The following is a 21977-nucleotide window of genomic DNA, read 5'->3' as shown; positions in this document are numbered from 1 at the left end:
AAGCCAGGGGGCAGCTTTAGCAGGCGGTAGGCAAAGGCCTAGCGTAGGGGTGTAAGTTGTCACTGTTAACAGTTTTAAAAGCCTCCTGGTGGATGCCTGGGTGACTGAGTCCTTAAGTGTCTGCCTTCAGACCGAGGGTCCTGGATCAAGCCCCACCTGCATCAGGTGCCCTGTTCAGTGGGGAGCCTGCCTCTGCTACTCCCCCTGCTTGTGCACGCACTGTCTCTGACAAATAAATTATATATGTGTGTGTGTGTATACACACACACACACACACACACACACACCTCCTGGGAAGTAAATACATCAAAAATTTCGATTGGAAATTTCATCATGGACTGATTTTTTTTTTTTTTGAACAGTTTCCCTTCTGCCTAGGATTAATACTGTTCTTAATGAGCTCCTGTCTTCTATGAAATATTAACAAGCATTAAGAAATAACTGGGATCATCTAGTAAACTTATCAGGAAGAGAGCAGAAAACTGGGCTGAGCTGAATGACTCAGAGCTTAGCATGTGTTTCCGCCCAGGTCACGGGTGGAGTCTTCTTGAAGGGCATTTCTTTGGCAGATAATGACTTCAGCCCCCCCCCCCCCCCCCCCCCCCCCCCCCCCCCCCGCAGGCAGTCCATCGCTTTCCTCTGGGCCCCTGTGAGTTCTATTCTTGGAAACACAACCGCAAGTATCCTTTTCTCTGTGAAGGGGCAGTTTAATTTCATGAACTTCCGTAGGTCTGCCTTCTCTGAGATGCCTTCGCAAAGCTTCATTTGCTCTGGAGGTCTTTGGCCTTCCCTGAAGTCTAGGAGGCCCGTCCTCAGCAAACAGCTTCCCTTCCCCTTTTGCTCTACCTTGAACCTGGGAGTGTTTGTTTCCCGGGGCCAGGCTTGCTAGGGCGTTCAGCCGCCTGCACACCAGCTGCTACTCCGCTCCCCAGTGCACCTTCTGTAACAACACAGCTTCCCTGCCTGTTGTTGAATACGAGAGGGGCAGCTGTGAAGGGCAGAAGAAAGCTGATTATTCATTTTCTTTCCTTTGGAAATTCTGCTTTGGGATCCTGTTTCTACTTAGACAGTTTCCCCAGAAGCCCATTCCATTTAGCACTTTTGCTAGGGAGCATTTTCTGTTCATTTTCCAAAATGTGTCTCTTCCAAGCAGTTGGTTAGTTGGAAGTTTTGTGTGTATCCCAGTTAGGAAAGCTCAGCCTGGCTTTTCTTTGAATCCCAGAAGCCTAGAATTTTCGCAACTCACAAAGAACTCAAGTGTCCTTATGTGTGATCCTTGATTGATAGGGATTTGCAAGGCAGTCTATGAAGGAGTCATAGTATCTCTAGGCTGCAAACTAAAAATTCATCCCATTCTGGCTTGGAGAACAGGGATTGTATTCCCAGAACAAGTTCTCAGGGATGGCAGCCAGTGACTTGTCATTCTTCTCTTACATGTTCAAAAACACTATGTAAGCTAATAATTGCTGTCTTTTCTTCAGAGACCCTTTGTTTCCTCCTACTTGTTTGGCTCCAGTCTTAAGAAGCTGAATCAAACTACTGCTTCCGGTGAATCAGTTAGGAGTTGCTAGTAAGTAGCAGTTGTAATTTTGAATGTAGGGGAGTCTATAGTGACCTATGAGCACTGGACAGATTGTATTGATCACTGGAGTTCCTTCCCATTTCACAGTTATTGCAAACCACAGAACTAACGCTGTGGCTACAACTCATTAACAAAAGTGCCTGTTTTGATATTCAAATACTTCGTAAAGAAGCAAAAAATTATTTATTAGCTTGCGGCACCTGCACTGTAGAAAATTCTACCCTCAGGGTCTTTTGGTACAATGGTCTGAAGCTGCTTTTATTTTCCTAGTTCTTGTCAGCATAGAGCTGCTCAGTTGATACGTGTTTTCTCTATTTTATGATTTATGCTTTAGTGGGATTTGTATAGGCAAAACAGATAGAGCCATAAATTTCCTTATAGGACATATTTTAAATGACATGACTTTGAATTCAGAACCTGTGTTCTCACTGTGGATATCAATGTCTTTCTCAAAACAATTCAATAAATAATTTCAAGGGCAACATCTCATTTGTGAAGGCCCTTCACAGTTAATAGGACTAACCTCAGACAATTTTAACAGTGTTTCTGTTCAATGCAAAATAGAATCCAATGTTAGTAACGAGAAACTAGAAGGGTGGAATTTCTGTTAAATCCAACGTACTTTGATAATTAGCCCCATATGCTATTATCCATTACACAGTCTCTTAATAAATGTTATACAGGTCTGTCTTCAAGTTGAGGCATTTAAGTATCTTGTTGACTTTCCCCTTAATAATTACATGCATCTGAGGAGGGACATTATTATTAAAATTCTAAAATTGAAATCAATCTTCCAAACACACGGGATTGACATCACAGTATGGATATGTATATTGAACATGTATTGTTACTTATTAGTGAGAAAGGTCTACATGAATGAAAGCTTATCAGCTTTCATAGATGCTCTGGCTTTTAATCTTTTATTATCTAAACAAGGAAGAAATGGAAAGAGCAGAATAACATATGCATATATAATACTGATTTATAATAGTAATATTCATTAGTTGTTGATCTAATGTGGTCATTCCCAATTCCTATCCTTCAGTTTTGAAAATTGATTCTGGTTGGAACAGTGCCAAAGAGGACCACAGTTCATTTATTTAGTAAAGTGTTTTGAGACTTAGGAAGTCTCCCTGCAGAATGTCAGGAAAGGGTTAAAGAATTTAAATGAGCCCCCAAGGGGGTATTCTATTGATGAGGCAGCAATTACAGTAGAAGCCAGAGCATCACATATTCTACAGGACTATTTTGTTTTGTAGGTGAAAAGGGAAGTTTTTATTTAAAAAAAAGTTTTTTTTTTTAAATTTATTTGACAGACAGAGATCAAAAGTAGGCAGAGAGGCAGGCAGAGAGAGAGGAAGGAAAGCAGGCTCCCTGCTGAGCAGAGAGCCCTATGCAGCTAGATCTCAGGACCCTGGGATCATGACCTGAGCCAAAAGCAGAGGCTTTAACCCACTGAGCCACCCAGGCGCACCTAAAAGGGAAGTTTTTAAAAGGGAAAACAAAGACCGTATGGAAGTCATGTGCTCTTCGGAGGCAATCTTCTCCCTAGCAATTACTGAATTGGTGGTTTCTTTGTACCCAAAGCAAAAAAAGGACACATAGGTGCTCCACATGATGGGAAAAGATAAGGGCTATCACAATAGAGGGAAGCATGTGGCAGCCAGGGTGGGAATGGCTTTCACTAGAAAGCCAGCTGCCCTACAGGGACTCCTGGACAGCCAAACTATGGCTGTTGGGGAAACCAGGAAGATTGAAGTGAGCAATCTTGTTCTAGTAGACCTATGGCTGAAGGTATCACTCTGACTAGAGGGCAGAGTTTGTAATCGATGAAGGCAATAATCTTTTGGCAAAAATATAGCTTTCATTAGAAAAGTGTCTCAAGAAAAAGTGCTGCTTTGGGAAAATTGCAAAGAATGACAATCAAAGGGAAAATACAGTAGCCCAAAGACTGGTCCAACCTAAACTAAAAATGCCTCCTGAGTACTTATTTAGATGGAGGAAAGAGGTTTCCTCTCGGCAGTGTACCGGAATACCTTGAACGGCAGTGTACCGGAATACCTTGAACGGCAGTGTACCGGAATACCTTGAACGGCAGTGTACCGGAATACCTTGAACGAGTTGAATGGGTTGGGGGAAGAGGCCCCTTAGCAACTTAGTGGAAAAAAAAAAAAAAATTTTTTTTTTTCAGAAGAGGGGTGAGAAGCCAGAGTATTTAAAGAAACAGGAAACAGTAATTTAGTCTAGAAAAGAGGTTCTAAAAAAAACTTGGACCTGAAAAAAGGGAAAACTATCCATATCTGCAAATGAGGAGTTGGTGTTGAAATGAGAAAGGGGTAATTAATGTTCACTGCAGTTCATTCTGTCAGGGTCTCTGCACACATCTTGATGTGTACTTGATATACACTTCATCTGTAGGGCTGCTCGGCTTCTCTGGATGAGTTCTTGTTTCTAAAGTTCCAAACTCAAGCATGCCATTCAAGTTGCGCGAATGCAGGAAAACATGAATACGAGAGGACCCAAGTAACGGCTGGGGCGTGAGCCATGACTGCTCAGGGTATGGAGAACCCTGAGTCGGACCCCTGGTCTGACAAACGCTAGTTACGCAACCAACAGCAGCCATCCTGGCTGCCGTCTACCTTCTTAGCAGAGCCCACGGGTCTTCGTGTCTCCTGGCCACTGCCCCAGCTCCATCTACTGCCATTCCTTGAGTCACACGTTATCGTCCCATAAGACTAAATTGCTTGCTTTTTCATAAATGTGAACACTATTTACTTTGCCCGGAATTCATTTCTTCTGCTTGTTTGCCTGGTAAGTGCTTATTCACCCTTCAACGACTCAGATTATCTTTTCTCTCATTCAGGAAATCTTCCCAAGCCCTCACAGTTTTACTCGCCCCTTTCTTTGCACTGGTTTTGTACCTTATGGGCTTTTTACTCCTTGCACTTTCCTAATGCATTTTACTTTGTTTATTACATGCGTTCCCTCTGTCGTCTATGAACACTTTTGGGGGCAGCAACTGTGTCTTACTAATTTGGGGGCCATGATTGCTGGCCTCAGGCCAGAACTGCCACGGTAGGGGTTCAGTGAATGGCCACTGAATGAATGAGTGGATAAAATCAGAACTCAGGAACTCCAGTCTGGAGCACTAAATACGGTCGCCTTCCGTTTTACCACCTTTGCATGCAGTATCTGCGGGCTGCCTTCTTAAACTAACCTCCTCTTGAAGGGCAGTCATCATGTCAGGGGGCAGCTACTCTGAGTCCTTTTCATGAAATAATTCGCGTTTAATGTTGCCTCAACCCTGCCAGGTGAGCCTTAGTCCTAGTCTTCTTCTCAGTGAGGAAATGGAGGCACAGCAAGGTCAAGTAACTTGTCCAAGATGACACAGACAACAGTAGCAGAAGGAGCACTGCCACAGGGGAGTGAGCTGTTCAGAGCACAGGTCTTAACCACCAGGCTACAGGGCCTGAATGATGAGTGGATTTCTGAGTGCAGGCTCTTCTTAGCTACTTCTGAAGGAGCCTGCCATTTCATTTTCTGGGAGGATAAAAGGCGTTTTAGCCTAAGCAACCCAACATTTATCATCAATTTAATTGGAGACCATACCAGGACAGACATTTATCATGGTTCATTTAAGTAACTCTTCATTAAGTGGCTGGGGAAAAGGAAACCACAGTGAGACCAGAAGAGGCCTCCAAAGAGAAAAAGAAAAGGATGTGGGAAACCAAGAATCTGAGGTATCGGGGATATGTATTATAGAAATTTATGCAGATGCGCCCATGCTCATCTTCATAAATTCTTAGAAGCATTGTTTGTGAGATTATTACCCATGTATTTGTCCATCGCCATGTGGAGATCACAGAAAAACACTCCAACAAGATATTTTCAAAAAACACACGTTTCTTTTCTTGTAGTTTTCAAACATTCATGAAAGATATTCATAAACCACAGCAACATATTAGAATTTCTCTTTGTTTTCTGTATTCACTTCTCTAGGACACCATGCTTGCTTGCTTCCCAATGTATTTCTCTAAAGCTCTTCTGAATGAACTGTCTGAATTTCCTCCTCCTGGGCCACTCCATTTTTTGATTCTCTATCACAAAATACCAAGGGAGGAGCTTGTCATGGGAAGATCATCCTCAGAGAACGAGGCAGAGAAAGGAGCAAGGGACAAAACCAGACTGGGAAGGGCAAGAGACATCTACCTATTCAGAGCTGTTCATCGAAATCCCAGAATTGAAAACCAAACACAAGCTGCCTGCGGGGCGCCATTAACTGGACATTCAGGAAGTATAATTTTCTGTATGTGTTTCTCAAAGAAATAAGGCTGTGCTTCTAAGTTCAAGAAATCGGGCTAACAGAGTTAAATATCAATAGATTTTTGACTATGTGATTTTAAAAAGTTTTTCAAGTTTCATATAAGGAACTTAACTGCAAAAAGAATGAGATTTTCATTTAGGCAAAATGCAAGAAAACACGTAACCGTCTCTACGTTCAAACTTAGAAAAGGAAGAACAATGCAAGGTTGAGAAGGGGAGAAGAAATTTCAGGAAGCTCAGCAGAGGAAATGCCAGCAAGGCCATCTTGAAGCATTGGAGGTATCCATGCATGCCTGAGTGTGTGTGTGTCTACATATACATATAATACAAGTGGGATCTCTTATGATTGCACTGAATACATATAAGCCTTTAGGACCTGTGTGTAAACAGCCTCATATCTGGACAGACAAGCAACTCCTCCTGGAAGGGAATGGGATGAGAGAATACTTGTGACTTTATGACATGTACCCTGAGTGAGGGTTAACTCAGTCATGACAAGTCTCAAATTCCTGATGTCATTTGACCAGCCACAGCTATTTAATCTCTTAATAGTCTCCAAATTAAAACTTTGTTCCTTACTAGGCACAAATAGCTGCGCCACACTTAACCTGGTGTTGGGGTGTATGAGAAAATCAGTTTCTGCTGTATTTCCTCTCAGAAAGTGCCCCTCTCTGAGCACTGCCTTGTATGTTCTGCTAGGACATTGGCTCCATGGGGGTCACACAGGGGCTGAATTTGCTCCTCCTCATACGCTTGTCATACTCCCCGAAAATGGAAACTTTATTAAAATCGGTGCCAAGCCTCAGCCCATATGCTAATCAGCAGGAGATGAGGTGAGCTATTTTATTTTGGTCCTGGGAAAATTTTCAAAACCATTATGCTACATTTGCTCCGTCTAGAGGATAAATCAAATGTTGAATGATTATTACTGCCTTCCTTACACACTGCACTTTGTCTTCTTATTTTTCTGTCCATGTTAGCAAGACAGATGGAGTCATTAAAAGTTGGTTGTGGTCTCTTCAAATTCTCACCCCCTCCCAAGACTTTATGCAATTTAAGCAAAGGCAGATTACTAATAATCCATCTTGAACAATATGGCTTGGTGTTTGGGAAGCCTTTGCTACCAAAAATGAACCCAGATTTTAAAACTTGCTGAATTGGGAATTTCCTAGCAATGGTCCTGTGTGACTTTCTTCTCATCTTTGAGTGGTTATTCCATGAGGTTTCACGTCAGGTTGCCTGGGTGGTGCTGTCTACTGAGATTCTGACTCTTAGTTTTGGTTTAGGTCATGATCTCAGGGTCATGAGATCGAGCCCCATGTCTGACCGTGTGCTCAGGGCAGAGTTTGCTTAAGAATCTCTCTCCTTCTGTCCCTCCCACCTCACAGCTCTCTTTCTCTAAATTAAATAAATCTTAAAAACAAACAAACAAACAAAAAAACCTCACAAAAAAAAACCACAAACAAAAAACAGGCTTGACTTTTTTTTTTCTTTTTTAAGCATAAGACAGATCACTCTTAATCGTTAAAATGCGTTTCTCTGCATTTTAAATGAGAAAATTCATGATAGGCTCATGAAAGTTTCTCTATTATGACATGTTGCTTTCTAATCCAGCTCTTTCCAGGATCCTGTTGTTGTAACATTTTGGTGCCTCCAGCCGCAAACACTGCAGCTGTTGGCTGTCACCCACTGAGTGTCTACTATTCCAAAGCTACTTGGCCCACACAGTCTCTGAACCTTAAACAACATTCCAAGGAAGTTGTATGAATCCTGTTGTTCTGATAAAGCAATGGAGGCTCAAGAAATTTAACCAGCGTCTCCCAAAACCACCGACTAATTAGCAGAACCAGAATTCTGAACTCAGGGATGCCTGGCTCCAAAATTAATGTGCTTTTTTTTCTCTTTTCTACTACAAAATACACACTACTTTCTTGATGTATTGTCTACTGTATGCCAGGCACTGAGCTGGCTCCCATAGCAATAAAGGGATGTCTACATACTACGTTCTGCTCTTGAGAAGTGATCAGTTTGGAAGGAAAGACAGTCACTTGCTGATGGTGTTGATGGCAGGAAGACTTCATCGAGCTCAGAGTCTTATTCTCCCACTAGGCGCCATCATGCTAGAGCACTGCTGCGGACATTTCCTCCATCATAGGAATACAGGGTCTAAATACAGTGAGAGCCCAGGAAGCTACCCCTGTGGAAAGCTGAAAAATGTCCTCTCAAAAGATATCCCAGACCTGCTCTGCCTAAATTGAACACCTGTCTCTTTAGATAGCTGTTTGTTAGCTGTTTTCCCAGAATTTCGAGGAATAAGAGGCTCATACCATAGACACTAGAACTCTAGACTTGAGTTCAGATCAGCAACCCTCCATGAGTTCACAAAGGACGGTGGAGGATAGTGAGATGAACACTTGGGCTGTGTCTTCATGTTCAAACTATGCTGAATAACTGAACTGCCTGAAACTATTCTTTATGTGTGTGCTTTGCTAATGAAACCCACTCTGAATGGCTCTTCCTTGAGTAAAAATAATCATGCTAATGACGTAGTGTAGAAGGTGTGCTGGGTGTCTGTGTACACCAGAGGGACTATGGAAGAGAGCAGGATAAATCCTGGCTAAAATAGAAGGTCAATTTAGGAAGAGGATTTTTTTTAAGCCAGTCCAACTGGGCATTCAGATTTTTAAAAATCTCAGTTCTAATTTACGAAGGCTTACAGTCCAGCAACCAAAAAAAGAGAATCACAGAAGAAAAGGATAATGTAGACTTGCTCTAATCAAATTACTTCTTATTTGACAGAGATAATTTGGGCCCAGAGAATTTAGATATTTTCCCAGGGCTGCATAAATAGTCAGTGACAGATTATAATTTATGTATTTTCTTACTCTTTGTGGCACTTTAACTTACAGCATACACGTCTGTAGTTTGATTAACTGAAATTTGGAGATGTTTACAACTCCTTAATGCCTAGAGTAAGTAGTGTACACGTAGGCATTGACCGCAAATAAAAAGATACCTTCTTTCAAAGCCCATCAGCTTCTCTAGTGGCATATGGGTGGCTCTGTTGGTTAAGTGTCTGACTTTTGATTTTGTCTCAGGTCATGATCTCAGGGTCATGATATGGGGTTCCACAATCAGCATGGAGTCTGCTTCAGATTCTCTCCCTTTGCCTCTGTCCCTCCCCCTGCTTGTATGTGTTCTCTCTCTCAAAATAAATCTTTAAAAACAAACAAACAAACCCACTAACTGCTCTAGCACCATCCCCTTTGCAGCAACAGAGCCAGTGAGGTGTAGGAGAAAGAAAACAGATGTTGGATTCAGACAGAACTGGTCCAAAAGTTTAACCCTGTCACTTCAACTTCCTAGCTGCATGATTCTGACTAAGTTATACAACTTCTCTAAAGTTTCAGTTTCCACATCTCTGAAGTGGGGAGAATAAAATTTACTGCTCTTATGCTTCTAGGATTTAATAAAGTATAGGAAACACCCAGCTTAGTACTGGTATAAACGTGAGTTCCTGTCCAAGGCTGGTAAAAGTGGTGGAGACAAGTGGGTCAGGCATTGCACATTTCATACTTCCTTTTCTTCCCTTTGCTTTTGATTTAAAACTCTAAAGGCCTGACTTTGAAAACCCACTTATAGGACTACATCCTGAAGTGAGACAAGTGATCTAATTTACTTAATTATGAACCGACCTGGTTGACTTTATTATGATATGTGGAATAAGATGATAAGAGTATACACAGTTCCAGAAGAATGGCTCTATGAGGCATGGGGGCTCCACTTAGTACTAGGAAGTACCTACAATTGGATACAAGGCAGTTTCATTCCTTAAATCCTGATCTATGGTCCATTCAAGCAGGGTGTTGCTAGAGTGGTCATTGCCTTATCCTTCAAGAATTAGGAATGGCAGAAGCCAGGGTAGCATTGACTCATGAGAACCCAATAGCTACCATGTTATTGTTAAATAAATATTTGCTGCATTTCCTGCCTGTAAAACATTGGTCTTATCACCCTTGCCTTGCATTGCTGATGTTCCATCTTACTACATCAGGAAACATCTTCCTGTCATGGGAATAGCTGTTCCTCAAAGAATGAGAATAGAAAATTCACCCCATTAATACGTATTAATCTCCACTATAATCACCGCCTACAGCTTGCCCCCTTTTACTCTACTTTGCAGAAATCAGTGTGTTCCAAGCTGAATTGTCAATTTATATAAAATTGTTCAGGCCAACAAGGTTCTGGGAGAAAAAGATAGGAAGAAGTCACTGGTATACACTAGGAGGTTGATGATGACTATCTTTGACTGTCATGTGAATATTTTTAATGACGTGACCCTGGTTTCTTTGAATTTTGTAGAGACACTATGGCAAAGAAGGTAACCTAACCAAAGGCCACCATTTTTCATTCTGAATCCTGGCATCAGCTTGTACAGGGTATGAAAGGAAGCTATAAACTTTAAGGGAATTTTTTTCCCTACACATTAAATTTCATTGTGTGCCTTATGAAAAAATTCACATCTTTAATCTATTTTTCAGTGTTTTGTATCCATTTCAGAATCCCACTAGAATGTCAAGATGATAATATACTTGCTCCATTCCGATTCTACAATGAACAATACCGTATAATCTTTACACTCCTTCCCCTTCTCTCCCATGTTTGTTATGTTTGATCTTTTCTTTAACAAATATGAAGAGTTAAATATAGATGACAATTCCTAATAATATTGAGGAGAAGTAATTAATATTGCTTTTCTCTTATGGATCTAGAATTGCCAGATGCCAGGTTCAGTAGCATGGGGGAGGGAAAAGGAGCAGAAATAGTGTAAGCATTTCCATGGAAAGTAAATACACTTTGGTCTTATGTTATGTAACTTCAGTACATTTCATGGCTCAAATAAAAACTGTCTAGCTAGCATTCATGCTCAAATAGGGGCACCCTGCCTGCTCAAGCCCTTGGTGTTAATGAGACACTCTGTGGGACAGCCTGGCTTTACCAACCAGACAAGTAGAGGATGTCAGCGTGTGCTTCCTGGGCATTTGAAGGTGGCACCTTTCAAATTTCCTTGCTGCCTGGCAGTCGAAACACTTCCTCAGACCCCTGGTAAAACTACAGTAATACTGAGATAACAAGGCTCTGGCAAGTCCCGTTTCAGAGAAGCACTGGCTCACCAACTGCATTGATCACGTATCTTCAACACACACACACACACACACACACACACACACACACACATACATCACTTAAAAACATTGACTACTCTTTTTTACTCCATATGGAGGAGGAATTTACGTTTGAGAAAGCTCATCCAAAAGGAATATGTCAACTGATACATGGTATATAAAAGAAATGTGGTTGAGGGTGAGGAGTCAGAGAATTGGAGATGGGAACCAAAATTATGTGAATGAGTATTTGCTTAGTAATATTAGACAAAGAACGCTTCCTTGTTCAAAACTCGTGAAGCATAGGGAATGCTATTTTAGTTGTTGCTCCATTTAAAAAAATGAGATAAAAAAAGAATGAGATAATGAATTCCCATGTACCCGTTGCCCAACTTGAACAATGATTAAATTATGTTTAAATTTTGTTTCATCTACACTCTCCACCTCCACCCAATTCTCCACCCTTGTGTTAGAATGAAACAATCATAACCTGATATAATTGAATATATATCTCTAAGAACTCTTTAAAAGTCAATGAAAGCTACAAACTACAAAATAATTCCTCATTTTCATGAAATATCCATTTAGTCAACGTTCAGATTTCCCCAATTGATTCTATTTTTTTTAACTTCTATTTTTTACATTGTGTTTGGATCAAGACTCAGCTAAAGTCATTGCAATGCCATTGATAGGTGATGTATCTTTTACTTTTCTTTCAATCTGTTAAGTTTTTCATCATTGGGTTTCAAGTAACCTTTGAATTCTAAACTCGAGTTTCTTGTACTAAAAATTGTAAATCTGCCTTTAAAACAACCTGAACCAACTTAAATGTCCAAATATGCAGAAACAGTTAAATAAAGAGAGCTCTGTGCATATGGTTAAATATCGTGCAGACGATAGTTGAAAGAAAGCCCTCGCTGGGGAACCTAGTGAAAGTTGAGCCTCACTATATCATTTGTAAAATGAGAATAGAGGGATAAATTGAGCCCAAAGATTAAATAAATTGAAATACATACATCTCCCATCACAGTGATCAGTGTGTAACATCACAACATGCTGGGGTGTTTTTTAAATATAATTTTAACATGTTTAATACTCAGACATTTTAAATGGGCATATTGAATTTCCCTCTCAAATAATAATGCCACGTTGGAGCAGATCAATGAGGTTACTGCCCCAATTTGTCTCCAAGGAAAAAGAGAATGGGCACTGTCTCAGACACCATGGATCAGCTTAATTCTCAAAACAGACTCTCCTAACTGAAAGCCACATTTGTGAAGTGACAGCAGGAGTTTCTAATTTCAAAGTTCCCTTTCTTTCATGTCAAGAGTTTGGCCTTAAAAGGTCTAAACAAAGGCATATAGTCATTAAAATGGCAAAAATCAGTTATAAAGAGAGTTTTAAAAGCAACAAGAGAAAAGCAGACACTTACATACAAAGGAAACCCCACAAGGCTATCAGTGGATTTTACAACAGGAAGTTTGCAGGCCAGAAGGGAATGGTATGATGTGCTACAAGGAAAAAAAAAATCTGCAGCCAAGGACACTCTATCCAGCTAGGCAATCATTCAGAATAGGAGAGTTAAACAGTTTCCCCATACAAACCCAAGTTGAAGGAATTCATGGCTGTTAAACCAGCCCTACAAAACGTTCAAAGAGAATCTCTGGAAAGGAAAGACCATAGTTAAGAGTAAGAAAAGTAGGAAGCACAAAAGCAGTAAAAATAAGTTTATCTGTAAAAATTAGTCAAGGGACATCTCCTGCCCCCCACAAAGATGTGAAGTCTGACACTATATGCCTAAAACATGGGGAGAAGAGTAAAGAACGGGTTCAACCTTAAACAACCATCAACTACGGGGCACCTGGGTGGCTCAGAGAGTTAAAGCCTTTGCCTTCAGCTCAGGTCATGATCCAGGGTTTTGGGATCCTGCCCCGCATCAGGCACTCTGCTCAGTGGGGGGCCTGCTTCCTTTTCTCTCTGCCTACTTGTGATCTCTGTCAAATAAATAAACGAAATCTTAAAAAAAAAAAAAAACAAAAGAAACAAAAAACCAACCATCAACTTAATACAGACTGTTGTATGCAGTAGACATTATATAAAAACTCAAATGGTAATCACAAGTTAACCAGCAGTAGATACGCAAAAAATAATGAGAAAGGAAATCAAGTATACCACTAAAGAAAGCCAGCTTATTGTGAGAAAAAGAGAGCAAGAGAAGAAAAGAAGGGAGAAGAACTACAAAAATGATAGAATAAATAATGCAATAGTAATAAATACTTATTTACCAATATTTAGTTGACTGTAAATGTACTAAACATTCCAACTGAAAGACAAGGTAACTGATTAAGTTAAAAAAATAACAAGACCCATCTGTATGCTGCCTGCAAGAGACTCATTTCAGACCTCAAGACACATGTAAATTGAAAGTGAAGGGATAGAAAAACATTCATCACGCAAATGGCCATGAAAGGAAAGCTGGGGTCGTAATAACTACAACGGACGTTAAGACTATAAAACAAAGACTGTAACAAGAAATAAAGAAGGACACTACATAATCATTAAGGGAACAATCCAACAAGATGATATAACAACTGTAAATATTTATGCATCCAAATATGTAAAGCATTAAGTAACAAATATAAAAGAAGTAATCAATAGTTATATGATAATAGTAGGGTACTTTAACAGCCCACTTACATTAATGGATAGATTATTCAAACAGGAAATCAACAAGGAACTGACTATGAATGACATCTCAGAATACTCCATCTTACGGATCTACTTGTTATATTCAGATATATTCAGAATACTCCATCCTAAAACAGAATACACATTATTTTCAAGTGCACACGGAATATTTTCTAGCATGGGTCACTAATTAGGCTACAGAACAAGTTTCAACAAATTAAAAAAGACTGAAGTCATACTATGCATCCTTTCTGACCACAGTGCTGTGAAACTAGAAGTTGACTGCAAGAAAAAATCTGGAAAGACCACAAAAAAAATGAAGTTTAAATAATATGCTACTAACAATGAATGGGTCAACTAAGAAATCAAAGAGGAAATTAAAAAATGCATGGAAACAAATGAAAATGAAAACACAATGGTCTGAAACCTTTGGGCTGCAGGAAAAGTGGTTCTAAGAGTAAAGTTTACAGCAATGCAAACCTACCTCAAGGAGCAAGAAGAATTTCAAATAAACAACACAACCTTATACCTAAAAGAGCTAGAAAAATAAGAACAAAACCTAAAGTCAGCAAAAGGAAGAAAATAATAAAGAGCAGAAATAAATGATATAGAAGCTTTTAAAAAAAATCAATAAAACCAGCAACTAGTTCCTTGGGGGGGGGAAAAAAAAAGTTGACAAACCTTTAGCCAGGCTCATTAACAAAAGACAGGAGAGTCAAAAAACTAATGAGAAATAAAAGGAGAAATAGCAACTGACATCACAGAAATACTAAGGATTGTAAGAGACTATTATGAAAGATTATATGCCAAACCACTGAACAACCTAGAAGAAATGGATAAATTCCTGAAAATATGTAACTTCTCAATACCGAGTTTGGGAGAAATAGAAAAGTTTAGCAGACTAATTACTGGCAATAGAATTGAATCAAAAATCCAAAACCAAGTTCAGGACCAGAAGCCTTCACAAGTGAATTCTACCAAACACTTAAAGAAGAGTTAATATATATTCTTCTCAAACTATTTCAAAAAATAGAAGATGAACGAAAACTTCCAAATTCATTTTATGAGGCCAGCATTACCCTGATACCAAAACCAGATAAAGATACTACTAAATAGGGGCACTTGGGTGGCTCAGTGGATTGGGCCTCTGCTTTTGGCTCAGGTCATGATCCCCGAGTCCTGGGATTAAGTCCTGCATTGGGCTCTCTGCTCAGCAAGGAGCCTGCTTCCCCTTCTCTCTCTGCCTGCCTCTCTGCCTACTTGTGATCTCTCTCTGTCAAATAAATAAATAAAACCTTAAAACAAAACAAAACAAAAGGATACCACTAAATAAGAGAACTACAGACCAACACCTCTGATGAACATTGATGCATAAGTCCTCAATAAAATACTCACAAACCAAATCCAACCTTAAATTAAAAAAATCATTTATCATGATCAAGTGGGGTTTATTCCAGTGATGCAGGTTTCGTTTAATATTTGCAAATCAATCAATGTGATATATCACATCAATAAAAGAAAGGATAAAAAGCTATATGATCATTTCAATAGATGCAGAAAAAACATTTGTCAAAGTACAACATCCATTCATGATAAAAACCCTCAAGAAAGTAGGTTTTGAGGGAACATACATCAACATTATAAAGATCATGTGTGAAAAATCCCAGCTAACATATACTGAATGGTGAAAAACCTAGGTGTTCTCTTAAGGTCTGGAACAAGACAATGATGTCCATTGTCACCACTTTCGTGCAACACAATACTGGAAGTCCTAGCTACAGCAATCAGACAAGAAATAAAAATCATCCTATTTGGTAAGGAAGAGGTAAAACTTTCACTATTTGCAGATGCCCTGATACTATGTTTGGAAAACCTGAAAGACTCTACCAAAACCTACTAGACCGAAAAATGAATTCAGTAAAGTTACAGGATACAAAATCAATATCCAGAAATCTGTTGCATTTCTGTATGCTAATAATGAAGCAGCAGAAAGAGAAATTAAAAAAACAATCCCATTTATAATTGTACCAAAAGTAATAAAGCCCTAGGAATAAACTTAACCAAGAAGGTAAAAGACCTGTACTCTGAACACTGTATAGCATTCCAAAAAGAAATTGAAGAGTACACAAACAATTGGAAAGATACTCCATGCTCATGAATTTGAAGAACAGATATTGTTAAAATATCTACGCTACCCAAAGCAATGTATAGATTTAATGTAATCCCTATCAAAATATCAACAGCATTTTCCATAAACCTAGAAAAGACAATTCTCAAATTTGTATGGAACCAGAAAAGAACCTGAAGAGCAGAAGCAATCTTGAAAAAGAAAACTAAAGTTGGAGGCATCACAATTCCATATTTCAAGTTATGCTACAAAGCTATAATAATAAAAACAGTATGGTATTAGCACGAATAGAAAGCCTACGAACAAATCGACAATGATGCAGTCAATTAATATTCAACAAAAGAGGCAATAGGCAATGGGAAAAGGCCTCTTCAAAAAATGGTGCTGCAAAAACTGGATGGTTGCCATGCAAAATAATGAACTGGACCACTTTCTTAACCATACACAAAAATAAACTCAAAAAGGATTAATTAAGGACCTGAATGTAAAACCTGAAACCATAATCCAAGAAGAGAGCACAGGCAGTAATTTCTCTGACATCAGCCATAGCAACATTTTTTCTAGCTATGTCTCCTGGGACAAGGGAAACAAAAGCAAAAATGAACTATTGGGACTACATCAAAGTAAAAAGCTTCTGCACAACAAAGGAAATAAACAATAAAATTAAAAGAAAACTACTGAATGGGAGAAGATATTTGCTAATGATGGATCTCATAAAGAGTTAGTATCCAAAATAAACTTATATAACTGAATACCAATAGAAGAAATAATCCAATTAAAAAAATAGTCAGAAGACATGAACAGACATTTCTCTAAAGACGACACAGATGGCCAAGAGTTACATGAAAAGATGCTCAAATTCCCTCAACACTGAAATGCAAATCAAAGCACAGATATCACCTCACACCTGTCAGAATGGCTAAAATCAAACTCAAGAAACAGCAAGTGTTGACAAGGATGTGGAGAAATAGGAACCCTCTTGTACTATTAGTGGGAATGCAACTTGGTGCAGCCACTCCGTAAAACAGTATGTAGCTTCCTCAAAAAAGTAAAAATAGAACTACTCTACAATCCAGTCATCTCACTCACTAGTGGGTATTTACTCAAAGAATACGAAAACACTAATCCAAAAGGATATGCGCACTTTTACATTTATGCAGCATGATTTACAATAACCAATTTATGGAAGCAGCTCAAGCCGTCCATTGGCAGATTAATGGATTAAGAAGATGAGATATGTATATATATATACAATGGAATGTAATTCAACCATAAAAAAGAATAACAAACCCAAAACCAGACTTTTACCTCTCGAAAAACAGAGAGCTAACGGAGGTGTGATGGGTGGGGAGATGGGTAAGACAGGTGACTGGGATTAAAAGTACACTTATCTTGAGGAGCACTGGAAAAAAAAGTTCCACCTTATAGAAGTGTTTTCAATTTTGTTTGGTTTCATTTTGTTGTTGTTGTTGTTGTTTGGTTTCATTTTTTTTTGAGGACAGAGAACACATAGAATCTTAAATATAGTAGTTCCAAACAGAGAACAAGAGTAGAGAACTATTTTATCCATTCTTACACAGCAGAGTCCAAAAAGAAAAGAGAAGAATTAGGGAGGGTAGGTGAGAAGCCCACATGTCTTGACTTCCCCTATGAAGGAGATATTTTAAGGGGTAGGGAGACTTCCAAGGGTTGAAGAGAAAGCTGAAAACACAGGGTTATTTCCTTTACTCCATTTGGAAGAATCTCACCTTCAACTCAGGATGATCTCCAAAGTAATGCAGGAGAGATGGTATAAAACTGGCTTATAAAGATGGCTCCATGGATGAGCTCACTGCCTCCCACTCCCTCCAAATCCTGCATGTGCATTTCCTTCTGGGGCCCCAGGGTCTCTCTCAGTGAGCTAGGGAGAGTGGGTGTGGTGGCTCTGAGAAAGCCAGTGAGCTCATAGAAGCCAGACACTGGAATAAAAGAAAAACCCAAGGCCTCTTTCCCCAACATGTGATCTCACATAAGCCATTTATCTGTCCACTGCCACCTCATCTCCTGCCTCCCCACAAATAACCGCCCCCCCCCCATGCCATCTTGTAAAAAAGCAGAGGGAAGGAAATCTGAAATATGGAGCAATTCTCTGAAATACATTCAGTCATCTAGGAGGTTATTTAACCCAACCCTGAAGAAGAAGGTTGAACTTTACTGACTCTTTTGCAGACATAGGTGGTTTAGCTGGAAAAGACTAAGGCATCAATGTCAAGTTTAAGTGTTCCAACTACCTACTGGTAGACGAGAAGGATTAAGTCAGCTCTAGCAATTTAAAAAGCTGTATTCTCTTGGCATATGTAGCTGTATTATGTAATTTGATTCCCTGATACATAATAAGGGGAAAAAATCAAAAATTTTATGCCAAGTTAGATTATAGCCAGTAAAACAAAGCTTTAGAAAATGGGAAAAAACATCAGGAATCATTACCCTAAAATGTAAATAGTGGCTGTGGTTTGTTTGGGGATCGAAGGGTTCTATTCTTCTGTTTTATTTAGTCTTAATACTTACATTTCATATGAAAAACATATTTTTAAACCTGGAGAGTTTACCAAATTGAATACATTACATTTAATAAGCAATGATTGAGCACTGATGTTTCACAAGCACTGCACTGAGCACCATGGTAGGCGCAAAGATGGATGAGACATGGTCCCAATGCCAAAGGAACTCACAGCATGGTGGGAGAAACAGATGGGGATATGGCAAGGGAAATTCAACATGTGCTGTGACCTAGCTATAAGAAATTAAATTTGAAGTTCTTACCATCTTCTCCAACCCACCCCCAGAGGACCTCAATTCAGCATGATGATGAAAAATAGGAAAACTAGGATGATTGCTGAATTTTGTCATTTACACATCTGTGCTTTGAAAAAAAAAAAAAAAAGCATACAAAAAGGGTGCTCCATGCCTTTACTAATGGACACAGTTTGGTGTAAACAGAAGGCAGACCTCTGACCATTTATCTGGATACTTGAAGTTCAATTGAAACACTTTCTTAGGGATGACATCATGAAGCCATCCATTGGATAAAACCACTTTATAATGAGGTAGCTTTGGTATTTTAAAATGTAACTTTCCTTAGATGCAGCACACAATTAATATCATATTGAAAAATATAGAAGTTTACCCTTGCATAATTAGAAGAGGCAAACTTTAGAGTTGTAAGGGACAATAGAGTTCATTAAGTTAGTTCTCAAACTTGAGCATGCATCAGGATCACCTTGAGGGGGGGTTGTTAAAAGAGAGACTGCTGCCCCATCTCAATTCCTGATTCAGTAGTCTGGGGTAGGGTCCACCGACTTGCATGTTTAGTTACTGTGGTTACTTGTCCTGGACTTGCATGTTAGGAATCACTAATCTAGATCAACTTCCTTTGAAATTTAGGAATCCACTTCCTGTAACTTTTGGTCTTTGATCAATTGCCTTAAAGGATGAGACACTAAATTACAAGGAAGGCAGTGTCTCTGTTGGGCAGGCTAATCTGTCAAATATTTACTGGAGCCAAAATCTGTCTCCCTGGAGCTTCTGTTTACTACATGCCTATTCCCCCTTGCTCACAACAGCTCTTCACAGATCTTCTTTCAACCAAGCTGAAAGTTCCTAACCTTCCACCATTTATTGTGCAAAATTAGAATGATCTTTTTATATCACGTTATCATCCCCTGATGATACTCCCAACTGTAAAGGCCACTCTTAAAACACAGGGCTGAGAACACAGCATTCTAGATGTTGATCCGCTGGTATTAGTCCTTCCATAAATGGGTATCTCATAACTATTAATTGAGATCTGATTTCATTACTTTAATGAAACACTTCATTAGCTCATACTGTACAGAAGATCTAAAATCCTTTTTATATTCACAATAGATAATGACTTTCTCTTCTTATCCATTTGAAATACTGACCTTAGCACAAAACTTTGCTTTTATGCTGGCGAAATTTCATTGTCTTAATAGATGGGAATTGTGAGTTTCTAAGTATAGGATGGTGGTTAAGAGCATAGCCTTTGAAGTGGGACAGTCCTGGATGTCAAAAGTGCTACTTTTTAACAGCCACATGGTCCTGGACCAAGTATGTGATCAACATAAACCTCAGTTTCTTCATAGGCATTATAGTGATAATAGCAGTTCCCCTACAGAAGTCTTTCATGAGTTAATATATATGAAACACTTAGCGTAATGTCTGGTGCATATTATATGCTTAGTAAATGTTAGCTATTGTGTTATTTAAAGCAATCTAAAACACTAAGGTATGAGATAGGAGCAAAAACTTTTTACAGAAACCTATAAGTACTTTTCAGTTTTTTTAAAGAATTAAAATAGTATAATTTTTGCTTCAGTGAGGCAAATTATAAGGCTGTTCACCCCAAAGAAATTTACAGATTTAGTATAATTTCAATCAAAATGGCAATATGACTTAAGAATTCCGCAAAACTTTCCTAATAGGAGAAAAGATAAAACTGTAATAGACAATCTGAAAAGAAGAAAAGAAAGGAAATCAGCCGTATCAGACATTAAACTTATATAAAAAAAAAAAAGTATTAGCACTTGAAATAGTGTAGTATGGGCACAACCAGAAAAACAGGCCAATAGGCAAGAGTGGAACAATCAGAAATAAACCCAAAACATACATGAAATAGTTATGTCCATTTTCCAAAATAAAGGGGGTAGAGATGGTTTATTTAATAGAATATATTAAGATAAACTGTGATAACTTAGAAAACCACAGTAGCCTTATCTATGAGCCCACTGAAGAAGCTCAAAGGTAGATGTTACAACAACGGAATATACAGAAACTGGAAGATTTTTTAAGTGAAAAATGATGTAAATTGATTTTTTTATATAATTAAGAAAAATATTTGTATTGGGGCACCTAGGTGACACAGTTAGTAAAGCATCCTACTCTTGGTTTCAGCTCAGGTGATGAATTCAGGTTGTGAGATCAAGCCCCCTGAGTGGGCTCTGCACTCAGCATGGCATTTGCTTGAGCTTTCTCTCCCTCTCCCTCCTCCCCTCCCCATCACAACCTCCTTCTCTCTCTCTCTCAAATAAATAAATCTTAAAGAAAAATATTCCTACTGAAAATGTCAGACAAACTAAAATTTATAATGAATGAAGAGTTCATTCAAATTCAGAAGGAGAACTACAAGGACCTACGAACCAAATAAGCCATGATACGAACACAAAAACACAAAGCACAACATCAATCATAAAGAAACAGAGGGGACAAGACTTACCTGAAAGAAGCAGGAGGTCATCAAATTTACTTTTAACCACCTATTAAAGTAGCTAATGAATTAAAAAAAAATTGTTTACATTGCTGGTCAAAGTTTAAGATATCTGTTTATTTGTTATTTATTTGTCATCATTTAATTTGATATAGTACTTTTAGAAAGCAATATATAAGAACAATAAAGATGTATATACTCTCATCCAGTAATTCCAGTCTCTAGAATTTTTAAAAGATTTATTTATTTATTTATTTGACACACAGAGAGAGACATCGCAAGTAGGCAGAGAGGCAGGCTTAGAGAGAGGGGGAAGCCTGATGCAGGCCTTGACTCCAGGGCCCTGAGATCATGACCTGAGCTGAAGGTAGAGGTTTTAACCCACTAAGCCACCCAGGCGCTCTAGTCTCTAGAATTTCTAATGATATAATTTAACAGAACAGCTATCTGTGATTCCAAAAGACTGAAAAAAGTATAAATGTCCAAGATGAGAGGAACAGATTCAATAAAATAAAGTCAGTGAAATATGAGTAATATGAGTATATGATATAGTAATCAAAGTAATTATATGAATATATAATATAGTAGTCAAAATAATTATGAATATATACAATGTTTAAAACACCATAACCAATGAAGAGAGCAACATTTATGTGCTTTTCTTTTTGTATTTTATTTCCTTATAGATTATATGTTACCATGAGTACAAAAAGGCAAATATGTGTTTAAATATAAAGCAAATTGTGGAAGTATTAACAGAGGATTATGTTAACTTTCAAAATCATTAATTGAACATTATTTAAAAATTTCATACTCTGTTACCAT

General features: G+C 38.6%; 1 protein-coding gene across 9 annotated transcripts in view; it reads right to left on the bottom strand.

The window, feature by feature from the left end:
* Positions 1–21977, bottom strand: part of LINGO2 (leucine rich repeat and Ig domain containing 2) — a 1169724-nt gene that overhangs the window by 74173 nt on the left and 1073574 nt on the right. Inside the window, exons 1-2 of one of the 9 annotated variants that reach the window (XM_032307286.1) lie at positions 17635–17752; positions 13768–13886 (exon numbers count right to left, since the gene is read on the bottom strand). The exons of 7 other annotated variants lie outside the window; for them this stretch is intronic. The gene's annotated coding sequence lies outside the window, so the exon portion shown is untranslated. Of the gene's footprint in view, positions 1–13767; positions 13887–17634; positions 17753–21977 lie in introns of those variants that run through there. One more of the 9 variants, XM_032307287.1, reaches the window with a different exon arrangement.

Source organism: Mustela erminea, chromosome 12, assembly GCF_009829155.1.
Source record: "Mustela erminea isolate mMusErm1 chromosome 12, mMusErm1.Pri, whole genome shotgun sequence".
In the NCBI taxonomy this organism is placed as follows: domain Eukaryota; kingdom Metazoa; phylum Chordata; class Mammalia; order Carnivora; family Mustelidae; genus Mustela; species Mustela erminea.
This window is presented reverse-complemented; position numbering and strand designations above follow the sequence as displayed.